The 25,134-nt window shown below is 44.2% G+C and overlaps 1 protein-coding gene across 4 annotated transcripts in view; it reads left to right on the top strand.

The window, feature by feature from the left end:
• The window catches only part of HOMER3 (homer scaffold protein 3), a 143,290-nt gene that overhangs the window by 16,750 nt on the left and 101,406 nt on the right, over nt 1-25,134 (top strand). The gene's annotated exons all lie outside the window — the stretch shown is intronic.

The following is a 25,134-nucleotide window of genomic DNA, read 5'->3' as shown; positions in this document are numbered from 1 at the left end:
ACCAGATTGCTTTTTTATTATTCAGAGGCTTTTTCGGACAAAAAAGAAGCAATCTGATTGGTTGATATGAGCAACTGGTCAGCTATCCTCAACACGGGTCTTGATCAATCTTCCACATAGTTTGTAAGGCTAAAAAAGGCACTACGGCTGGGCGGTATACCGGTTCATACCGAATAGCAAAATTTTTGTGCTGCACGATATGAATTTTTCCCATACCGCAATACCGGTTGGGCCCCTCCCCCTTGGGAATGAATTATCAGCCCAGCGCTGCTGCGCTGTTCCCACATCGGGGAACTAATCATATGTGACCCGCCAGCGCTGTTCTGCTCCCCCCACCAACTCATGTTACCCGCGAGCACTGTTCTGCTCCCCCCAAATCATGTTACCCGCGAGCGCTGTTCTGCTCCCCCCCAAATCATGTTACCCGCCAGCGCTGTTCTGCTCCCGCCCCCCAATTAATTATCAGCCCTGCGGGGTACTACTCCCATATGTCACCCACAAGCACTGCGCTCCTCCTCTTTGTTGCGGCCGGCACTGGAACTCTATACTGTATGCCAGTGGTCTCCAACCTGCGGACCTCTAGATGTTGCAAAACTGCAACTCCCAGCATGCCCGGACAGCCGACGGCTGTCCGGGCATGCTGGGAGTTGTAGTTTTGCACCAGCTGGAGGACCGCAGGTTTGAGACCACTGCTGTACGCTGTATCCATATGCCCGGGCTACAAAAGATAAACAAAATAAACTTTAACTTACCTACGTCGGCCTCACACTGTTCCTAGGGACTGGAACGTCGGATAGCCGTCAGCCTATCACCGGCTGCAGCGATGTTCCGCCCCAGCCGGTGATAAGCTGAGCCCACTGTCATGTAAGAAGCCGGCTTCTTACATGACAGTGCGTTTAACCTATCACTGGCTGGGGCAGGACATCGCTGCAGCTGGTGATAGGCTGATGGCTGTCCGACGTTCCAGTCCCCAGGAACAGTGTGAGGCCGACGTAGGTAAGTTAAAGTTTATTTTGTTTATCTTTTGTAGCCCGGGCATATGGATACAGCGTACAGCAGTGGTCTCAAACCTGCGGTCCTCCAGCTGGTGCAAAACTACAACTCCCAGCATGCCCGGACAGCCGTCGGCTGTCCGGGCATGCTGGGAGTTGCAGTTTTGCAACATCTAGAGGTCCGCAGGTTGGAGACCACTGGCGTACAGTATAGAGTTCCAGTGCCGGCCGCAACAAAGAGGAGGAGGGCAGTGCTTGTGGGTGACATATGGGAGTAGTACCCCGCAGGGCTGATAATTAATTGGGGGGGGAGCAGAACAGCGCTGGCGGGTAACATGATTTGGGGGGGAGCAGAACAGCGCTCGCAGGTAACATGATTTGATGGGATGGGGGTGAAAGAAATACTGTTATATACCGTGGAACCGCCATAAGTTACAAAAATACCGTGATACACATATTTGGTCATACCGTCCAGCTCTAAAAGGCACACCTCCATCCAGTTCAGCTTATAGCCCTGCTGTGTTGATCCTGAGGAAGGAACTAAAAACCCAAACGGTGAAGGCCAACTTTGTTATTTTAGCTATGTTAGGCTAGGAAGGCTGTAGTGTTTCACAATGAGGGACATTTATCAATCTTTGCTTATATATTATTTTTTTTAGTAATTTTTTCCTTACTTTTGTTTTGCTTATGTGGGACTTATTTATCAACTGGTTTCAGCCTGTTGATAATTTTCTTTCACGTAAGCAATTTTTCCTTTTTTACTTTGGTAGTAGCTTTTCCTGCTCCATGTTTGAGCTGGAGTAAATTTAGTAAATTTTTAACGATGTTGCGACTTTTTTTTGCGCAGTTGCGACTGTCGCAGTTAATAAATACCTGACTACCCGTAGTCCATTTTAAAATTATTACTACATAGTTAATTTTAGGAAAACTTGCTTTTCTCGCTTTCCAGTCAAAATGTCGCACGAAAAATCGTGTAGTCGCAGTTGCGACAATTTTGCAACAATTATAGTAAAGAAAACCTGACTAAACCTGTTGATAAATGTCCATAAATATGATTACAGAATGGAAGTCCATAGAAGTCTATGCCCCAATGAATACTCCACTTTTTACAAATCTGCAGGTCTGAAACATTTTGATTTGTAATAGCAGTACATTTCAGGTAATGTTTAAACTTCCAGTAGTAATATAGCCAAAAGCACTGAATGGACAGTGTATTATAACAATAAAAAAGCACTTGTCTGGCTCTTTAAACTATCCAACACGTCATGTACAAAGATACATGTATGTATTTATAGGTGGTCTCGTGTGACCTCATGTCACTTACTTCTACATTCTTATGGTATCAGAATACCCCTGCTTGGCACTTGTAAAACACTGCTGTCAATATCCCTGGCAAAATGACAGTTTAGGACTTTGCACAGGATGACAAGTCAGATTAATGGCTGTGGTAAAGTGACTCTGCTGTCTGAATACATGGCTTTTCAGGGAGATTACAGATTGCATGATTGCAGCCCTGGATGGTTTTAGTGAAGTAAAGCTCCACATGGATATATTGCTGCTGGTAAATCACTCTGGTATTTTTAGTCCAGTGTAAAATCACACTGTTAGATTTCCCTTTATAACTAGAATTAACTTTGGCTTCTCCTCCACCATGCAGATTTGGCGTTAGCAAGGTCTATGCATTGAATCGATGGAATGTGTAGATGCCAGTTTAATCAGTGGTGTTTATTTCCGTTCTTTAGGGTTGAAGAACAGTATAGTCGGAGGGGAAAGGGGAGATCATGGCAACAGTTTGTGTTGGTGTTCTTATTTTAATAAAAATTTGTGTTTACAGTGTACACACATTTGTGAAAGAATGGGTCTGTGCATTTTAAGTTCTGTGCGAGATGTGCGAAAATGTGTTCCTAAAAGATCTGTACAATAGAGGTTAATCGCCTCTGAAAAGTAAGACCTCTCCTGGACCTTTGAGACCCAAGTAATAAGGAGTGGATCATATAAACGCCATTGGATACTGCTAGGCTGAAACCACATCTTTTATATTAGTAAAACAATATCGCAAACTCCTGATCCTCGATCTCCCTTGATAAATTCTGCATTACCCTAGGAGGACATATTTAGAGAGGACAGGGCCTAAGAAGACTGGTTCCTGAGAGGGCCATACACTTTGGGGCAATTACCATCGAGAGGAAAGGAACCAACAGAACATAGGGCTGAATTGCAGTAAGATTGAATAAGACTTTATGGTTCAAAATTAAATTAATACTTTGTATTTCATAAATGGTCCCTTTATCTAACACAAGCCTTGTTGGGAAACCTATTCTTTGATGGGGTGCATACCTTCCCATTTGTTTTCTCAAACTTTTGACCACATTGTTATTTCTGGTGTTGGTGTTGATGTCCCCATGTTCAGGTTATGAAGATCATAACTCAAGGAAGTAGTCACAGATACTAAACATCATAGTTGGAGAAGGCTGTAACCCCACCTCTATCCATATTATGGTATTTTATCGAAGATGCACTTATAACTGTTACGCTGAGCGCTCCGGGTCCCTGCTCCTCCCCGAAGCGCTCGCGGCGTTTCTCTCCCTGCAGCGCCCCGGTCAGACCCGCTGACCGGGAGCGCTGCACTGTCATTGCCGGCGGGGATGCGATTCGCATAGCGGGACGCGCCCGCTCGCGAATCGCATCCCAAGTCACTTACCTGTCCCGGCCCCCGGCTGTCATGCTCTGGCGCGCGCGGCTCCGCTCTCTAGGGCGCGCGCGCGCCAGCTCTCTGAGATTTAAAGGGCCAGTGCACCAATGATGGTGCCTGGCCCAATCTCCCTAATTAGTTTCCACCTGCTCCCTGGCTATATGATCTCACTTCCCCTGCACTTCCTGGCCGGATCTTGTTGCCTTAGTGCCTAGAGAAAGCTTATTCTGTGTTTACCTTTACTGTGTACCTGACCTCCTGCTATTACCATTGACTACGTACCTTGCCGCCTGCCCCGACCTTCTGCTACGTCTGACCTTGCTCTTGTCTACTCCCTTGTACCGCGCCTATCTCAGCAGTCAGAGAGGTTGAGCCGTTGCCAGTGGATACGACCTGGTTGCTACCGCCGCTGCAAGACCATCCCGCTTTGCGGCGGGCTCTGGTGAATACCAGTATCAACTTAGAACCGGTCCACCGACACGGTCCACGCCAATCCCTCTCTGGCACAGAGGATCCACCTCCAGCCAGCCGAATCGTGACAATAACTATATCAGTATTACTGAAAATGTAGACAAAAGGCGTAAAAGCATGCATATGTACCCATGGGTTGTACTCAGTGTATTTCCTTAAATGTTTGGAAAAGAGTTTACATGTTTTTTACTTCTAGTTTTCTTATTGCTACAGGTTTGTGAAAAGATGGAAGTTTGAAAAAACAAAAACAAAGCAGAAAAAAAACTGACACTCAGACAGTCAGCAGAATAAGGCAGTTCTTGTGGTGCTAATGATGAGATTGTGTCTTTCCTCAGTTCAGCATCAACTTCCCACTTCTCGGAGAAGCTAAGAATTGTACTGTTAGAAAATGGTGCAATATTTAAATGTAGGCAGTGTGAGAGAAAGGTGTGTGTGTGTCCTTGAATGAAGACTTTTGTGCTGACTTTATTCTGCAGTTTATGTTCCAAAAACACTGCAAAACAGACAGCTAACAGGCAGCATCTTTCAGTCCTTTAGTAACTTGGGGGTTGTACTCTATATTTAAAGTGTACCTATTATTTTGAAAGCCGTTGTCACTTTATTTCATTTCTTCAGTTTCGGGGTATGCGGTGGAGGGAGAGGGAGGGTGGACCCGTGCAGGAGGGGGAATGTCAGCTGACGTTCCCCCTCCTACACGGGTCCACCCTCCCTCTCCCTGAAACTGAAGAAATGAAATGAAAACGGCTTTTAACATTATTGGTATGTGCTCCGTTTTTCTCTTTCTGTTTGGATATACACTTATGTTATTCACTTCACTGTTGCAACGTGGGCACTACCATTCCATGCCGAAGGGGTTCAGCATCTAATAAGGTGTGCAGGATCCAGCAGCTCAATTACAGCAAGGGATCTACCTGTGTAGTGGTGCCGATTACTCTCTGTGCTATGCTTTAGTACCTATTATTTTATCAAACTTCATTGTGAAATTTTGATCAGTGAGAGTCAGTATTTTAAGACCCACCAATTGCTAAATTGAAGCACTTGGCTGCACACAGAAAGCTGAAGTAAATGTATATGCTGCATGCTACAACATGCCATGGTGCCTTAAGCAGAAATAAAAGGGCACATACTGTAACATGTAGCCGAGTGCTTCATGTTAGTGATCAGTGAGGGTCTTAGCACCAAGACCTCCTCCAATCCAAACTTTTCACATGTCACTATGACATCTCAGTTGTTTGGTAAAAAGATAGGTATACTTTAAATGTCACAGTGAAAATGCAGTCCAATCTGCAGCCATCATGTTATAGAGCAGGAGTAGCTGAGCAGATTGATAGTTTTATGTGTATAGGTATAATTGTGTATATAGACCTGTCAGTCACTAAGTAGAACCACCCACTTGACTACTTAGCCCAGAATAAACAGAAATGTACTTGAATAAATGACAAGTTATCCTGAAACTTTTGCCAACTATGTAATCAAACTGCTCAGTTCCATCTGCCCTATAACACGATGCCTGCAAACTGGACTGCGTTATTAAGTGTAAAAAGTAAATGTAAAAGTTGTCTCTCATGTGTGCTCACCTGTTTGAAAATCAAAAGTTTTGATTGGTTGGGGTCTAGATGTTCAAACCTCACCTATAGAGCTCTTTACTCGTCAGCTTCCTGCACTCTCCATCCTCCATTTCATATGGTTGGCTCCATTGCTTCGCAGTAGTGGTGCACACATTAAAGCCCACTTACAAGTAGGAAATGGATTCCAATTTAATCAAGGGAGGAAATTCAACCAAGATATCATATTTACTTAGATACAGTTTCCTTGGGAAAAGTTGAATGGTCACTAATCTTTCAAATGTGGCATAAATGAAAAGTACACGTGAATATTAGAAAGTTTGTAAGACCCTGTTTACATCATGTGATTACCTACTATCATATAACTCAGCCAGAAGGCTGGAACAAATATAACTGTAAAGGCATACAGTGGGGTAAGTTGCCTGCTTCCAGAAGGGGAAGCTACAAAGATATAACTGTCCATTGGATGGAATAGACTATGTTATATCATACTTTTATTTGTATTTATTTTTACAATGGATCTCTATGGTTGAAGGATGCCACTGTATTGCAATAGTAATTGTATATATCTGGAAGTTACATATATGGACAGTTATCACTAAAGCATCCTTGGGGAAAAGTTAAAATGTAACCTGAGTAACTCAACAAAAAAAGGCATCAAGATTCAGAGAGCCTGTCCTGGGACCTTCTCACAGTGAGCCATCTTCCTTGTAGAGGTCCACGCTCCTGTTTCCCTAGCCCTCCTCTTTTCTCTTTTTTGGCCTTCAGTTTTGGGTGTCTTATTTGTTGGCTGGTGGAAGGGTTGTATATGTTGGTAAAACTGAAATAATGGGGGAAATATGTGAGCTACAGTGATCCAACCATTCATAGATGGTCACTTACATTACTGGAACATTCCTGGGCAGAGCAGACATGTAGCCTGGAGCAGCAATAAATGTTTAAGAAAAAAAATCTGCATTGTATCTCCTGAAAGCTATGCCCAACTGTTGACAGCTTTCCCTGCTTGTCATTGGAGTGTGTCTCATATTTAGAGCTTTACATTTCAGTTACTTATAAAGGAGGTAGCTGGAAAGGCTGATGGGGAAGGGACTAAGATCTCCATTGGGCTGTTTCTAGCTTGAACAAGAGGAAGCTGGAGAAGGTTTTGAACTGGGCCACAGAGGGTCTAGGTGAGTGTGTGGTGTCATAGAGCAGGTGCCAAAAGGGGCCATATAGGCAGCATGTATACATTGGGATATGTTGCAATTTTGGTGCAGCACTGTGGAGGGCTTTGTGAGAGGGATACATTTGAATTTTAAAGTACATAGGCAACCAGTAAAGTGACTGGCATTTGGCACTGAAAGTCAAATCTGATGATAGTTTGTCCAGTAGAGACAAGGGTGTAGGACCTTGGACTAAACTGTGAGGAACCCCAAGGGAAAGAGGAGGAGAAGTAAAGCCAAACAATTGTACTCTTTAACCCCTTAAGGACGCAGCCCTTTTTCACCTTAAGGACTGAGCCCTTTTTCGCAATTCTGACCACCGTCACTTTACGAATTAATAACGCGAAAACGCTTTTACCGAATATTCTGATTTTGAGTTTGTTTTTTCGTGACATATTCTACTTTATTTTGGTGGTAAATTTTCATCGTTACTTGCATCCTTTTTTGGTGAAAAATCCCAAAATTTCATGAAAATTTTGAAAATTTAGCATTTTTCTAACTTTGAAGCTCTCTACTTGTAAGGAAAATGGATATTCACAATAAATTTTATTTTTCTTCACAAATACAATATGTCCACTTTATGTTGGCATCATAAAATGGACATATTTTTGCTTTTTGAAAAAAAAGTAGAGGGCTTCAAAGTAGAGCAGCAATTTTCTAAAATTTCATGAAAATTGCTAAATCTGAAGGGACAGATGTTACAGAACTACAACTCCCAGCAGGCCTGGGCAGTCGAGGCATGATGAGAGTTGTAGTATGGCAACATCTGGAGCGCTACCGTTTGGGCACCACTGTAACAGTGGTCTCCAGACTGTGACTGGGAGTTGCAGTTTGGCCTTCCTAGTGGTTGCCACAGTAAAGATCGTTTTACTTTCACTTTCAATTCCCCCCCCCCCCCCCACCGTCGATTCCCTACCTGGGCAAGTATCCAGCAGGCTCCAGTGAAGATCCCGGGTCCCCAGGCATCTTCTCCTGCAGGTACGGCCTCCATCTTCTTCCCAGATCCCCTCGACATCCAGGGGCGGGCAGAACCCCCTGTCCTGCGCTGCCATTGGTCAGAACTCCGTTCTGACTAATGGCAGGGGATAGGAGGAGATCGCAGCTCTGCGACCTCACTCCTATCCCTTAGGCTGATCGGGGCTGTTATTACTGACAACTCCGATCAGCCCTATTTTCCGGGTGATCGGGTCACCAGAGACCCGATCAGCCCGGAATTGGAGAAAATCGCATGCCTGAATTGACATGCGATTTTCTCCGATTGCTGACATGGGGGGGGGGGGTCTCAGGACCCCCCTGGGCGATGTGCCGGGGTGCCTGCTGAATGATTTCAGCAGGCATCCGGCTCCGGTCCCCAACCGGCTAGCAGTGGGGACCGGATTTCCCACTGGCGTATGGGCGTCTGTCCTTAAGGACTCGGCATGCAGGGCGTATCATTACGCCCTGTGTCCTAAAGAGGTTAAAAAGGTAGGAAAAAAGTAAGAGAGAGCAGTATCCTTAACCAAGATACTGAGTAGAAGTCCAAAATGGTGCAGATAGGTCCAGAATAATCAATAGAGAACACGCATCTATTAGAAAATTTATGGCAAACCCTGTGAATATGCCATCAATTCTTGAGATGGAAATACACTTATAAATACTTTAGTTACATGAATAATGACAACTGACAGAGACCCTGTATGAAGCTTGAAAGATTGGGGTCATTAAAGGGTGTCTCTCATCAAAAAAACTTTTGATATATCATAGATTAATGTATGCAGAATAACTTTACAATTGCATGTTATTGAAAAATATGCTTCTTTCTATTTAATTTTCCACTTTGAAGAAATGACCACTAGGGGTCTCCCTACCAGTCCTGGCAGCAAGCATTTCAGACTCATGCTGGAGTCCTAAACACTACGAGCTGCCAGTCTGCTTTGTTCACAAAGGAGAACACTCAGAGCTGCCAGCCAGCTTTGTTCACAGCCTGTTTGGCTGTGAACAAAGCAGGCTGGCAGCTCTGAGTGTTTAGGACTCCAGCATGAGTCAGAAATGCTTGCTGACAGGACTGATCGGGAAAAATACAATAGAAAGAAGCATATTTTTCATTAACATGCTATTGCAAACCTGTGTAGAAAAACAGTGGTTTAGATTGCTTCATTCATTTTTAACCTGTTTTAACCTACCTGTATGCCCTGCACCCGCATATCATATTGGGTCGTTCCCGGCACCTAGCAGTGGGACCCGTAGCTAATACCGGACATCACTGATCGCGGTAATGTCCGGTATTAACCTATTAGACGCGGCAATCAACCTAAAATGTAAAAAAATGCTTACTATCAGCTCAGTCGGGCTGATCGGGATTTCCGCGGTAAAACCGCGGTGTCCCGATCAGCTGAGGACACATGAGAAGGGTCCCTACCTTTCTCCTTGGTGTCCGATCGGCGATTGATTGCTCCATGCCTGAGATCCAGGCACGAGCAGTGGAGCACCGATAACACTGATCAATGCTATGCTATGACATAGCATTGATCAGTGTATGCAATCAAGGTATTGCATGTTATAGTCCCCTATGGGGGCTATACAAGTTGTAAGGAACCGTCCTCGGGGATTCACTCTGGGATCGTCCTGGACTACGCCACAGGATGCGTTTCTTCTCAAAAACCATCAAACAAACGTTTATAATGCAAATCTGGAACCTTGCCAGTTTTATTAGACAGGTTGCAGGGAAAAAAATAAACAAAAAGCAGGAACAAAACAAAATCCTAGACCGTCTGGTCACTGACTAAACAGATCAGCTTGTCCTGACTAACAACCGCTGAGCTTCCCTCAAACATATGGTTAAACATATGTCCCCGGTTAAACATATGTTCCGGTTAAACATATGTCCCCTGTAACCTTCTACTCACAATTCATGTCACTCTTTGAGCCACTCATAGCTCGGGCTGTGTACTCCTCAACAGGCTCTGTCTCTTCCCTACAGCCCACTTGCTGTCTCCTAGGAAGAGCCCACATTAGACTGAGTCTCCATCTCATATACACCTCCCTTCCCTCCTGCCTCATTACTTAAGAAGCAGGTGAGAGATACTTCAGGGTGAGCCAAGGAAATACACCCTTTCCTTGTCACCTCATCACAAAGTGTAATAAAAAGTGTAAAAAAATTTTAATAAATGTGATTTAACCCCTTCCCTAATAAAAGTTTGAATCTCCCCCTTTTCCCATTTAAAAAAAAAAACTATGTTAATAAAAATAAATATAAACATGTGGTATCACCACTTTGGAAATGTCCGAACTATAAAAATATATTGTTAATTAAACCGCACAGTCAAAGGTGTACACGTAAAAAAAAATCCAAAATTCAAAATAGCGTTTTTTTGGTCACTTTTTATACCATAAAAAAGTGAATAAAAGACTATTAAAAAGTCCGATCAAAACAAAAATTGTACCGATAAAAATGTCAGATCATGGCGCAAAAAATGAGCCCTCATACATCCCCATATGCGGGAAAATGTAAAGTTATAGGGGTCAGAAGAGGACATTTTTAGATGTATAAATTTTTGTGGATGTAGTTATAATTTTTACCAGAAGTAAAACAAAATCAAACCTATATAAGTAGGGTATCATTTTAATCATATGGCCCTACAGAATAAAGATAAGGGGGGAGATTTATCAAAACCTGTCCAGATGAAAAGTTGCCCATAGCAACCAATCAGATCGCTTCTTTCATTTTTAACAAGGCATCTGCAAAATGAAAGAAACAATCTGATTGGTTCCTATGGGCAACTGGGCAACTTTTCCTTTGCACAGGTTTTGATAAATCTCCCCCAATGTGTACTTTTTATTTAAAAAAATGTAGAAATGGAAGCCCCCAAAAAGTTACAAAATGCGTTTTTTTTTTTTTTTTTTCAGTTTTGTCCCACAAATGATTTAATTGCAAAGTACAATTGGTGGCACAAAAAACAAGCCATCATATGGGCTGTAGGTGCAAAATTGAAAGGGTTAGCATTTTTCAAAGGTGAGGAGGAAAAAGCAAAGGTGCGAAAACAGAAAAACGCTCAGTCCTTAAAGGGGTTATCCACCATGAGGTGATTTTAGCACATAGCTGGCAGGCAGTAATGGACATGCTTAGGAAGGATCTGCGCTTGTCTTGGGGCTAAATGGCTATGTCATGAGATTACCAGAACACTGTGGCTAGCTTTTTGTGAACTGGTATTTCCTGTTTGACTTTTCTTTTTTTGACTACAAATCCCATAATTCCATTTTCCTCCCACCCACACATCAGCCACCCCACCCATTGAAACATAAATGAGCTGCATCCATTCAAAATACCTGTGGTTTTCAATCAGGGTGCCTACAGCTGTTGCATTAGTTGCAGATTGATCTCTCTCCCACCAAGCGATCCCTCCACCCATTGAAGTAGACAGGCTCCCTGTCATCAGCTGACTAGTGAGTCAGGTCTCGGCCGCATTGCAACCTGAGAAAAATCTGAGACAACAGTCATTTTGTATGCTGGTAAAAATAAATATTGGGGTGAAAATCACAGAAGAATTTTGAGAAAACCGTCACACACAGGTACAGACACTATATTATGCACTACACTAACGTTACAGATCCTGTAGCATAGTCAAATTAAAAAAATCCTGGAATACCCCTTTAAAGAGACCTGTGAAAAATGAAAAAAGAAATCTGAAAAGAAATTGGTTGCTAGGGGCAACTGCACCACTCTTCCCCTACAGAGGTTTTGATACATTTCCCCCATGGTGTTTCGAGTCTAGGCTGCTGTAGGAGTAGGGCTTCAGTGTGCCATCACTCTATGACAGAATGTAATGTTCCTGTGTGGTAACATCTCATGACATGTCAACATCTAGCGCTGTAGCTCAAAATTCCAGAACAGCTTTATAGGAGATGTGAGGTTCGATGTAATCAGATTAAGAGAACAGTTCATGTGCTCTATACTTGTACTATACATGGTGCCATTGCAGCACCATGTAATATTATGTTCTGAGAAAAAGTCTGTGCACCCCTGCTAAACAGTGTAAAGATGTGATGTGCAGTGACAAAAGGGCTTGACGTGTTTTCATTTGTAGAAGTAAGGATGCCAGATGGGAAGCTGTGTGGGGGGAAAACTGTGGATTCTGTAAAGCTTTTAATGGACATTGTTCTGAAACGTTTGTCATTATGGAAATGCAGATTTTGGGTGGAGTACTGTGTTTTTAAAAATGAGATATTCATCAAATCTTTTGTAGTCATAGAAGCCGTATACTAAAGCTTCAAATCAGCTTTCTCAGTAAGGAACTGCGTAGCATTGCAGTTTGTTTGCACACCATACATGTGCCTTACATCTAACTTAAAAAGGAAGCCATCAGTTTATCTACCAACTGTATTCTCTTTATGAATTCAGTTGATACTATTTAGCAGACTGTACAAATATGGGCATGCACGTGTATTCTTACATCTATGTGCTTGGATCCTTTTGCTGTTTACCTTTACCTTAACAAAGCTTTACATTCAGAGGCGTAACTTGTAGCTTATATACTTATAATACTGGTCTCTTATAGAGCAGATGTCCCTTTTGGCCCCCTTAGGCACCAGGACCTCTGCACCCCCTATTGTTATGCCCCTGTTTACATTAACATATACATTTTTATGTGACTCTGAAAGCATAGTACCCAGACCACCACTTTTTTTCATCCATCAGCACTATATGAGAAAAGTGTTGGTCTACAGTACCATAGTGGACTAAATGTAGGAAACAGCATTGTGGAAGTTTACAGAAGTAGTCTAGCTTCGGCTCAAAAACTGCTGTGGCATTTTTCCCAAAAAACTGCCAAGTGGAAACCCAGCCTTAGAAGCAGTGCCCTTCAGGAGAATAGGGTGCTGACATACAAGCTTTACAAGGACCAAGTCAGTGACTGATATTCCAGATCTATTCCAGTTTTTTTTGCTAGTCTATCCTCCACAATTCATTTATACTAAGAAAGTCTACATAAACTAGTGTGGTAGCCCAGTACAGGATGGTGTTTCCCCGTACTTCTCCTGCCCTGTCAGACAGAGTCTCTCCATGTCCCAGGGCTGCCTTTATGTATATAAGTTGTGATATTAATAATGTTTCTTTAATTGTTATACCATGTGATTGTTACCCAGGAGGCACTAGTGACCAGGTGACCCCCCCCAAGTGACCTATGGGCTCCTTGCACAGCCCCCCTATATAACCAGGGGAGGGGCTGCAATTGCTCTCTTAGTTCCTGAGGTCCAGTGCAGTCAAGTTGTCTTAATGTGTGTGTCCGGAGCATTGGAGGCCTCGAACCTAAAGTCTGCAGCCACCTGTCAATTGCAAGTAAGCCAAAGTCATCTAATTGTCAGTCAAGTCCACCTTATAGTCACTGTGGTCTGCACCAAAGTCTGTCTAACTACTGCAAGTCCCAGCAAGCCTGCGAGGTCCCCCTGTATCACTGGTCACCTCCTTGGGATATTGGCTGTACTGCATAGACTGTGTCATCTGTCTACCCTCAGTAAAGCTACCGTTTGTCCGTAAATTGGCGTCGGTGTCTTCATTGCCCCCGTGCCTAGCCCAGGACCAGCGGTATTACCTTCGGGTTTTTAAGGCTAAACCATGCCCTGGCATCACGACAAGAAGGGGTTAATAACATCTGCCCCTTGGGTTATAACATCTACCCTGCACCTCACACCCCGACGCCACACTAGGAACTTTCATCTTTCCACAATAACACCATGAATAATAATGTCTATGTTTTGTGACATGTATAACCAAATAAATAAGCGACTGCGTATGAGGTCAGTGGAATAAGACTGTAATAAGCTCTTCATACACTGTCCAATATATGGGAATTGTAAGTTGTTTAGTCACAGTAGCTAACACAGAAGTAGCCCAGCAGCCACAGGGGTAGTCAGTGAGTGAAGAGCAATTCTAATCATCTGCCCGCAGTTTTCTATGTTGTTCCATAACTGAAGTGTTTACAATCTATTGGCTACCATGTCTCCAAGGGAAATGCCTGGTAAGGAACTAATGAATGTTTTATTAGAAGAGGGTTTTTTCCAGCTTGTCTTAGAATCTATGTTTCATGGCTTTGCTTACATCTTATCATATTGCTTTCTCTTTTTATATAACTTACATATACTGCAATTACTTTCTTACATTTATAATTTAAATGTGAAGTAAGCTGGTACAGATTCCCTCAAGGTACTCTGGGTTGTTGTATTTGCTTCCTTTGAAATTGGCCTTAGCATGTGTGCATGCCTGTCGTAGAAAAATTGAACTGTAAGCCTCACTGTGGACAGTGAAGTCTGTGAAAATGTATGTAGACTAGGCAGTACTTATCTTCCCCTACGGTTCTGTTTCAACCATGTTAGCCAGTGATTGGCTAAGTAGGTAATTTTGTATGTCAAGACAGGGACCAGGAAGCCACAATCAGCAGGGACCTGGTGTTGGAATTCTGGCAGCTAGAGGTTAGGCAGATAAGTACTCCTTTTTATCTCCTTTTTTATTCTTACCTAGCCTGGCCCATTAATAAAATACATTAATGCCAGAAAATCTGATTAAATAAGTTGAGAATCTTTGCCCAGCACATATGAACATAATGTCCTAAATTTAAAGTGTGACTATGATCTGCATAAATCTGATATTCATGGACATACTTTCATTAACTGGCTTACTCCTGTTATGGTGCAATCTTCAACCATGAGCAACTGACTGAGCTCACTGAGGGATCAGATTACATCTGCAGCAATGAAGAGTGGGGGGGGGGGCAGCAGCTACAGAAAGAGAGAGTCAGATAAATTGCACTGAGAATTCCACTACTTCACTCTATTGCTGTATTCACAGTTAGGCTGAGTTCATACCCATTTGCCATTTCAGTTTTAGGAACAGGAAATTGAAAAAGAAGACTTGCAAGTTAAGTTACTTATCAGACACCAAGCTTGTGCGACAGACCCCACTGAGCGGGTTTCGTTGTTTGGCTGTTCTTCTGAAAAGTCACATGAAAAGACAGTTAGGGTATGTTCACATGGCAGAATTTCCATGCAGCATAGGGCGCAAAAATTCAGCTCCGAAATCCTGCTACATGAAGTTAACATTGTGGTTAATGGAATTTCTGCTGTCACACTGCAGATTTTCCGCTGCAGAATTTCCTAGATTCTGATTTTTCCACTGCAGAAATTGCATAGTGTGTATGGGGAAAAAGAATCCGATTGAAATCAATTTCCTTTATGGAATTTCCCGTCAGATTCTGCTTGGAAATTCTGTTGTGTGGACATAGTCTAAGGGTGCATGCACATGTACCAGAATTGTTGCACACATTTTTGTGAGTGAAATCAGTTCCATTCATGGAAATGGGATTGTATCAGCAACAGGTGCAAGGATTTCTGCAAACCTCATTCACGTAGGGGGAGATTTATCAAAACATGTGTAGAGAAAGAGTGGTGCAGTTGCCCATGGCAACCAATCAGATCGCTGCTTTCATTTTTCACAGGTCTCTTCAAAAAAAAATGAAAGAAGCAATCTGATTGGTTGCTTTAGAGATTAGCGAACTTCCAGTAATTCGATTCGTCACAAACTTCTCTGCTCGGCAGTTGCTGACTTTATCCTGCATAAATTAGTTCAGCTTTCAGGTGCTCCGGTGGGCTGGAAAAGGTGGATACAGTCCTAGGAGAGCGTGAGTTTTTCTCTATATCACTTTTGAATAGTATTTTATCTAGAATATGATAAAAAAAAAATCCGGCAATTTTGCCCTTTTTTATTTTTTTTCTATTTACACTATTGACCACGCAGGATCAGAAATGTGATAATAAACAACAAATATATAACAAATATGTTTATTTATTGTTTGTTTGTTTTCCATTTGGAAAATGGGAAAAGGGGGGTATTTTAAATGTAAATTTTTTTCACACTATTTTGGAGAAAGTTGACAGCAGTGACGAGTTGACAGCAGTGCAGCAGGAGGAAGGGTGATGACAGTGACAAGAGGTGCAGCAGGAGGGAGGTAAAAGCAGTGATAGCAGGTGCAGCAGGAGGGAGGGTGACAGGAGGTGCTGCAGGAAGGGAGGGTGACAGGAGGTGCAGCAGTAGGGAGGGTGACAGGAGGGGCAGCATAAGGGAGATCAACAGCGGTGACAAGTCTTGCAGCAGGAGCAAAGGTGACAGAAAATGCAAAAGGAAGGAGGGTGACAGGAGGTGCAGCAGGGACATGGGGCTGGCTGGACAGAGTGGTTACATGTGGCAGGCTGGGGCAGGACACCAGACCAGATATAAAGTCCCCCAGGATTCAAGGGGACACATCAGCCATTAGACGTAACCTCTTTACACCGCTGCTTGGGCTGGCAAACACCTAGGCCAAAGGATAGGGGATAAGAATCTAATCATGGGGAATCCAACTGCTGGGACCCCCTGCAATCTCAAACGGCACACACTCCATTTATTCTCTATGAGAGCTTGGATTACCCCTTTGGGAAAGTCTAGCAAAATAAATGCATATATTTACAGACACATGGAAGTTATTTGGGTGATTTGCTATTAACAGATTGGTAGGTATTCACTGTTCAGTAGCTTGGCTTGTGCTTTGCAGCAGAGGGTATGTCATATGTTCACTTGTATTGCTATTAACATAACAAGTTTTATAATGTAGGATTACACTTTGCATCAAAGCAAATATACATTTCCCTTTATATCTTGAGGCAGGAATATTATTACAGGCTGAGGAACGTTTAGGAGCAATTTTTAAACATTTGGCTTCTGCAGCTTCTACATTGTCCCTTCCCAGTTTCCATTATTTTTGCATATTTCTCACACTGGAATGTTGCAGATCGTCCAACTGTAATATTTAAAGGACAACTGTAGTGGAACACTTTTATATATGCCCGTGCCTCAAAAATAAACAAAATAAATTCATACATACCTTCCTGAGCCCACTGTCATGTAAGGAGCTCTGGCCGGCATCTTACATGACAGTGGGCTCAGCCTATCACAGGCCGGGGTGGGACATCGCTGCGGCCGGTGATACGCCGACGGCTCTGCGGCATCCCCGTCCCCAGGAAGTGGAATGAGGTCAGCACTGCCGGACCGTGAGGCCTGTGCCGGACCAATGGGGGCTCGTAGGAAGGTATGTATGAGTTTATTTTGTTTATTTTTTAGGCCCGGGCACAGTTGTCCACTACAGTTGTCCTTTAATGCAGATCATCAAAGTAAACACCAAATGCGGTTTTTTTATGGTTACATTTTTTACTGTTCAGCCCTTCTGTGCCCTAAGTAAAAAAAGGCGATTACCCCCTTATCTACTAAATCAACCAGATAACTAAATTAAACTGACAATTGGTTGAATCCCTCTTTCCATGCATGGGCATTAATTCTATCAGAATCTAAAGATCATTTACATAGAACCTGCCAAGCAATGTGAATCAGCACAATATACCACTTTTTAAAGATATTGTAAACATAATAAAATTACAGACCAAAATGAAGTCACTGAAATTAACCAGTCAGGAGTGGTGTTGTTTTTTCAAGATAGAAGTAAAGTTTTTCCATTACCAATGCGGCCGAGACCTGACTCACTAGTCAGCTGATGACAGGGAGCCTGTCTACTTCAATGGGTGGAGGGATCGCTTGGTGGGAGAGGGATCAATCTCCAACTAATGCAACAGCTGTAGGCGCCATGATTGAAAACCACAGGTCTTTTGATGGATGCAGCTCATTTATGTTTCAATGGGTGGGGTGGCTGATGTGTGGGAGGGAGGAAAATGGAATTATGGAATTTGTAGTCAAAAAAAGAAAAGTCAAACAGGAAATACCAGTTCACAAAAAGCTAGCCACAGTGTTATGGTGATCTCACAACATAGCCATTTAGCCCCAAGACAAGCGCAGATCCTTCCTAAGCATGTCCATTACTGTCTGCCAGGTACGTACTAAAATCACAGTTTTTCTGTTTTTGCACTTTTTCTTCCTCACCTTTGAAAAATCCTAACCTTTTCAATTTTGCACCTCCAGCCCATATGATGGCTTGTTTTTGTACTTTGCAATTAAATCATTTGTGGGACAAAATTGAAAAAAAAAGCAATTTTGTAACTTTTTGGGGACTTCTGTTTCTACACAGTGCATTTTTCGATAAAAAGTACACCTTATCTTTATTCTGTAGGGCCATATGATTAAAATGATGCCCTACTTATATAGGTTTGATTTTGTTTTACTTCTGATAAAAATTATAACTTCATGCATGAAAATTAATACATTTAAAAATGTCCTCTTCTGACCCCTATAACTTTACATAATTGAACAAGCATAAGGAACACGGATATCAGGAACACAGTATGCTTTCACTAGGGCGCAAGGCAACAAAGATCCGTCCGAGAACAATCATATGGAGTGAAAATCATATTGGAGTGAAAATCACACAAGAATTGTGAAAAAAATGTCACACACGGGGGGGGTACTGTAACATCTGCGCTCCGGCCAGACACGCTGGCTGTGAACGCTCTCTTGTCATGGAGGAGCTGATAATAAAAGACAGGGTGCAGTAGTAAACACTTAATTAAATGAGTACTGGCCCTTTAAATGTAAGAGCTCCGATGCACGTGCACCAGGCTGCGAGAACAGGAAGGCGGGCTGAGATTCACATGCGGGCGCGTCCCACGATGCAAATCCCAGCCCCGCCGGCAGCAGGTACATGACAAGAGAGTGCTCATAGCCAGCGTGTCTGGCCGGAGCGCAGATGTTTTAGTACCCCCCCCCTTTGGTCTCCCCCTCTTCTTTGGAACCCAGAAAGTTCCCCACTACATGAGACCAAGGGGTTTCTGGAATGGGCAAAGGCTGTAAGGGACTTGCAGGTTTCTGTCGTGGAGTCTTACGTCTTCTAAGGTGACCAACTGGCAAAGAAGAGTGTCCCCAATTCAAGACTTTACGTCCGAGTTTAATGGGCACAGAAGATATCACAGGAAGAACAATATGCCTTGGCGTGGAGTCCAATCCTGCGATATCGGAGCATCTGGAAAGAGCGTCGGCTCTAAGGCTTTTATTAGCAGGCCTAAGAGGAGGCACAAGACAGTGATCTTGCCAATATAGTCCCCAGCATGTGATTTCACCAGATTTCCTGTCAAGTTGTGGAGAATGATGTTGAAGCCAATGAAGACCAAGAAGAAGCTCCGAAGTACAATGTGGTAGCACATAAAACTAAATTTTTTCCTTTTGCAAATCCCCTTCTTGCATGACAAAGGGTTCAGTGCAGAATTGCACCTTACAGTTCAGATTTTGTCCATTAACAGAAGAAATGTAGAAGGGCTTGATAAGACGCTTCACTGGAAGATGGTGTTTATGGACCTGGGAGGCACCAATGAAGTTGCCAGCAGAACCAGAGTGCAAAAAAGCAGAAGCGATGAAAGATGTCTTGGCAGAGGAAAAAACTTGAACCGGGGTGGTCAAGCAAGGAGAGGTAATATTTACATCAAGGGATGCCACTCCTACTTGTCCAAGATGAGAGCGCTTTCCCGGACGCGGAGGGCGTATAGAACAGTCTTTGAGAAGTGCTCCGGACTGGCACAATATAGGCACAAATTCTCATTGCGTAGACGGGATCTTTCCTGCTGCGTTGAGCGAAAATGGTCCACTTCCGTAGCCTCTTCGGGAGGAGACAAAGAAGAAAGTAGAGGGGGATGTTGAAACAAGGGTGCCAGACGAGGTAATCCCCATGTTCGGGCAGGTTATTTTTCCAAAGGAAATTCTTCCTGCCTCTTGGCAAAACGCACATCAATTTGAGTGGCTAAAAGGATACGTTCGCTCAGGTTAGTCGGAGAATCTCGTGCAGCGGGAGGATCCTTGATTCTAGAGGAAAGTTCTTTTTTAAAGGTAGCGCACAAGGCCTCGTCGTTCCAAGCAAGTCAACAAAGATCCGGCCGAGAACAAAGGGAGGAGATGATATTTAAAGACAGGGTGCATGTGTAAACACTTAATTAAATGAGTACTGGCCCTTTAAATGTAAGAGCTCCGGTGTGCACGCGCGCCAGGGCTACGAGAACAGAAAGACCAGGGAGGTGAGTGATGGGCTGGGATTAGCATGCTGGCGCGTCCCGCGATGCGAATCCCAGCCCCACCGGCAGAAGGTACATAACAAGAGCGCTCACGGCCAGCGTGTCTGGCCAGAGAACAGATGTTACAACAGCATTGAATAGAGATCAAACCTTAGACAAGGTCTGTTAAAAGCAAACAAATGTGTAAAACTTTCAGACATCTTATTCAGACTTTTTGCTACCTTACCAGTGTTTTTCAGTTTGACTATATTTAGTTTTTTTCTCAGTCCATAGTCTATAGTTCATAAATAGACATGAGCAAGCCATGCTAGGCGAACCTGGTCGTGCTCAGAACTTTGGGGTGACAGTGGCTCGCCAAACTTTTGAACAATGCTCGGCTAGCAGCAATAATAGTAGAAGGGATGAGGGACACATGATGTTTTGGTGCCTGAATGAAATGAGCAGGTACTGGGAACACTGAGATGACTTTAGGGAAGCCCAGCATACCTTCTAGCTATCAGAAAGATCACATGACCCAAGGTTATTCAATCATTGCTTGCATTATGTGCAATACAGCTCCCAGGCCACCGAGGACACAGCATAGGGATGGGTTTAAGAGGCTTATAAAGCTCTATGCACTGCAATGTGGCTGCCATTTTGAAGATAGAAAGCTGAGAGAGAACAAGAACTGTTCCTAGAAAGCCTTCACAAATCCAATAGAATTTCAAAGCAAACTGAGCAAAGCATTAATCAGTGGGCTGACCTCAGACAGTGACCTCCTGTCACCTGTAGTGCTATCCCCATCCGTGCAAAGTCAAGCACTGTCATGCTGTATTAAACTGTTAAGCCTGTATGAGAAAAGCCACACAACAAAGAAGTTGCTGCCCTGTTTGAGAAGTTTCACAATGGCTCTTTACTCATAATCTGACAGTGAAAAATGCGGTCGACGTTAACGGCACAAACATCGTAAAAGCGGTGCGTCTAGTTGACATGACACGCTTTTCCTGTATGGCAGATGTGCTTCATTTTGTTGTCAAACTTTTCCTGAGAAATGTTGACAGTCTCAGTGATGTACTGGCTATGTGCAGGAAAGTTTGTATTCAGTTTTGCAATTCTTTTGCTTTTAAATATGCCCTTCTTGATCTACTGTGCCAAAACGGTCTTCCTCAACACTGTCTCTATTTGTGACATTCCCACTTAAGGAAACTCAATATTACACGCAAAGCGGTGACAGACTTCCTAACGCAGCAGATAGTTTTTGAAAGATTTGTCAGCAAGGACAAATTTGGAATTAGTGAAGTTATGTTGCTGGAATTTTGGGAGTTTTTTTTTTTATTATTTGGCTATGCTACAGGGGCTGTAAAGTTAGTGTAGTTCGTAATATAGTGTCTGTACATGTGTGTGACGTGGTCTCGCAATTCATCTGTGATTTTTGCCCCAACATCCTAAAATCACCATATGGTGGATAACACCTTTAAATTGGCACTGTTAGATTCAAAAACTTTTTAGATGTTGTACATCTTGTCAAAACATTAACATTTCTATGGTACTTTGTAAGAAAATGTTATTTCCTTTTTATAGATATCATGGCTTATGAAATCATGGCTTTGTCCAAGCAGAAACACAGGCATGGACAAAGTCCAGTAAGTGAGGGTGGGCTAGCACTCTTCTGTGCTCTCTCTTGTCTGATAGCACTCCTCTGTGCTCTCTCCTGTCTGATAGTACTCCTCTGTGCTCTCTCCTGTCTGATATTACTCCTCTGTGCTCTATCCTGACTGATGGCACTTCTCCGTGCTCTCTCCTGTATGATAGTACTCCTCTGTGCTCTCCCCTGTCTGATAGCACTTCTCTGTGCTCTCTCCTGTCTGATAGGACTCCTCTGGGCTCTCTCCTGTCTGATAGTACTCCTCTGTGCTCTATCCAGTCTGATAGCACTCCTCTTTGCTCTCTCCTATATGATAGTACTCCTTTGTGCTCTCCCCTGTCTGATAGCACTCCTCTGTGCTCTGTCCTGTCTGATAGGACTCCTCTGTGCTCTCTCCTGTCTGATAGCACTCCTCTGTGCTCTCTCCTGTCTGATAGGACTCCTCTGTGCTCTCTCCTGTCTGATAGGACTCCTCTGTGCTCTCTCCTGTCTCATACTACTCCTCTGTGCTCTCTCCTGTCTGATAGCACCCCTCTGTGCTCTCTCCTGTCTGATAGCACTCCGCTGTGCTCTCTCCTGTCTGATAGAACTCCTCCGTGCTCTCTCCTGTCTGATAGCACTCCTCTGTGCTCTCTCCTGTCTGATAGGACTACTCTGTGCTCTATCCTGTCTGATAGCACTCCTCTTTGCTCTCTCCAATATGATAGTACAGTGGTCCCTCAACATACGATGGTAATTCGTTCCAAACGACCCATGTCCTTTGTGCTCTCCCCTGTCTGATAGCACTCCTCTGTGCTCTGTCCTGTCTGATAGGACTCCTCTGTGCTCTCTCCTGTCTGATAGGACTACTCTGTGCTCTATCCTGTCTGATAGCACTCCTCTTTGCTCTCTCCAATATGATAGTACAGTGGTCCCTCAACATACGATGGTAATTCGTTCCAAACGACCCATGTCCTTTGTGCTCTCCCCTGTCTGATAGCACTCCTCTGTGCTCTGTCCTGTCTGATAGGACTCCTCTGTGCTCTCTCCTGTCTGATAGCACTCCTCTGTGCTCTCTCCTGTCTGATAGGACTCCTCTGTGCTCTCTCCTGTCTGATAGGACTCCTCTGTGCTCTCTCCTGTCTCATACTACTCCTCTGTGCTCTCTCCTGTCTGATATTACTCCTCTGTGCTCTATCCTGACTGATAGAACTCCTCCGTGCTCTATCCTGACTGATAGCACTTCTCCGTGCTCTCTCCTGTATGATAGTACTCCTCTGTGCTCTCCCCTGTCTGATAGCACTTCTCTGTGCTCTCTCTGATAGGACTCCTCTGGGCTCTCTCCTGTCTGATAGTACTCCTCTGTGCTCTATCCAGTCTGATAGCACTCCTCTTTGCTCTCTCCTATATGATAGTACTCCTTTGTGCTCTCCCCTGTCTGATAGCACTCCTCTGTGCTCTGTCCTGTCTGATAGGACTCCTCTGTGCTCTCTCCTGTCTTATAGCACTCCTCTGTGCTCTCTCCTGTCTGATAGGACTCCTCTGTGCTCTCTCCTGTCTGATAGGACTCCTCTGTGCTCTCTCCTGTCTCATACTACTCCTCTGTGCTCTCTCCTGTCTGATAGCACCCCTCTGTGTTCTCTCCTGTCTGATAGCACTCCGCTGTGCTCTCTCCTGTCTGATAGAACTCCTCCGTGCTCTCTCCTGTCTGATAGCACTCCTCTGTGCTCTCTCCTGTCTGACAGGACTACTCTGTGCTCTATCCTGTCTGATAGCACTCCTCTTTGCTCTCTCCAATATGATAGTACAGTGGTCCCTCAACATACGATGGTAATTCGTTCCAAACGACCCATCGTTTGTCGAATCCATCGTATGTTGAGGGATCCGTGCAATGTAAAGTATAGGCATCTGTACTCACCTGTCCCCGTCGCTCCGGACCAGGTCCTCACCGCTCCCGCTGCTGTTCCAGGGGCTCCCGATGCTGTCCCGCTGCTCCGGTGTCTTCTTCTCGATCCTCCGGTGTCTTGCGCATCTTCTGCAGGGTCCGGGCCTTGCTTTCCGGTGACATTATTACACTGCTGCGCCGGCGCGGCGTGCGTAGTGACGTAATAACGACGGCGGAAAGCAAGGCCCGGACCCTGGAGAAGATGCGCAAGACACCGGAGGATCGTGAAGTGGACCCGGAGCAGCGGGGATGGGTAAGTGAACCTGCTGGGGCACATTACACTGCTATCCGACAGCAGCTTAAGCATTTTGCGCTGTCGGAAAGCAGTTAATGCGATGGCCCCGACATATAAAAGCATCGTATGTCGATGCTGACATCGACATGCGATGGCCTCTGAGAGGCCATCGTATGTCGATTTTATCATATGTCGGGGCCATCGTAGGTCGGGGGGTTACTGTACTCCTCTGTGCTCTCCCTTGTCTGATAGGACTCCTATGTGCTCTCTCCTATCTGATAGGACTCCTTTGTGCTCTCTCTTGTCTGATGGTACTCCTCTGTGCTCTATCCTGTCTGATAACACTCCTCTGTGCTCTATCCTGTCTGATAACACTCCTCTGTGCTCTACCCTGTCTGATAGGACTCCTATGTGCTCTCTCCTGTCTGATAGGTCTCCTCTGTGCTCTTTTCTGTCTGGTAGGACTCCTCTGTACTCTCTTCTGTCTGATAGCACTCCTTTGTGCTCTCTCCGGTCTGATAGCACTCCTTTGTGTTCTCTCCTGTCTGATAGTACTCCTCTGTGCTCTACCCAGTCTAATAGCACTCCTCTGTGCTCTCTCCTATATGATAGTACTCCTTTGTGCTCTCCCCTGTCTGATAGAACTCCTCTGGGCTCTCTCCTGTCTGATAGGACTCCTCTGTGCTCTCTCTTCTCTGATAGGACTCCTCTGTGCTCTCTCCTGTCTGATAGCACTCCTCTGTGCTCTCTCCTGTCTGATAGCACTCCTCTGTGCTGTCTCCTGTCTGATAGGACTCCTCTGTGCTCTCTCCTGTCTGATAGTACTCCTCTGTGCTCTCTCCTGTCTGATAGGACTCCTCTGTACTCTCTTCTGTCTGATAGCACTCCTCTGTGCTCTCTCCTGTCTGATAGCACTCCTCTGTACTCTCTCCTGTCTGATAGCACTCCTCTGTGCTCTCTCCTGTCTGATAGCACTCCTCTGTGCTCTCTCCTGTCTGATAGGACTACTCTGTGCTCTATCCTGTCTGATAGCACTCCTCTGTGCTCTATCCAATATTATAGTACTCCTCTGTGCTCTCCCCTGTCTGATAGGACTCCTATGTGCTATCTCCTATCTGATAGGACTCCTTTGTGCTCTCTCTTGTCTGATGGTACTCCTCTGTGCTCTATCCTGTCTGATAGCACTTCTCTGTGCTCTATACTGTCTGATAGGTCTCCTCTGTGCTGTCTTCTGTCTGATAGGACTCCTCTGTGCTCTCTTCTGTCTGATAGCACTCCTCTGTGCTCTCTCCTGTCTGATAGCACTCCTCTGTGCTCTCTCCTGTCTGATAGGACTCCTCTGTGCTCTCTCCAATATTATAGTGCTCCTCTGTGCTCTCCCCTGTCTGATAGGACTCCTATGTGCTTTCTCCTATCTGATAGGA

This window comes from Hyla sarda, chromosome 1 (genome assembly GCF_029499605.1).
Source record: "Hyla sarda isolate aHylSar1 chromosome 1, aHylSar1.hap1, whole genome shotgun sequence".
In the NCBI taxonomy this organism is placed as follows: Eukaryota; Metazoa; Chordata; class Amphibia; order Anura; family Hylidae; genus Hyla; species Hyla sarda.
Note: the sequence above shows the minus strand (reverse complement) of the source record. Positions and strands in the feature narration are given on the sequence as shown.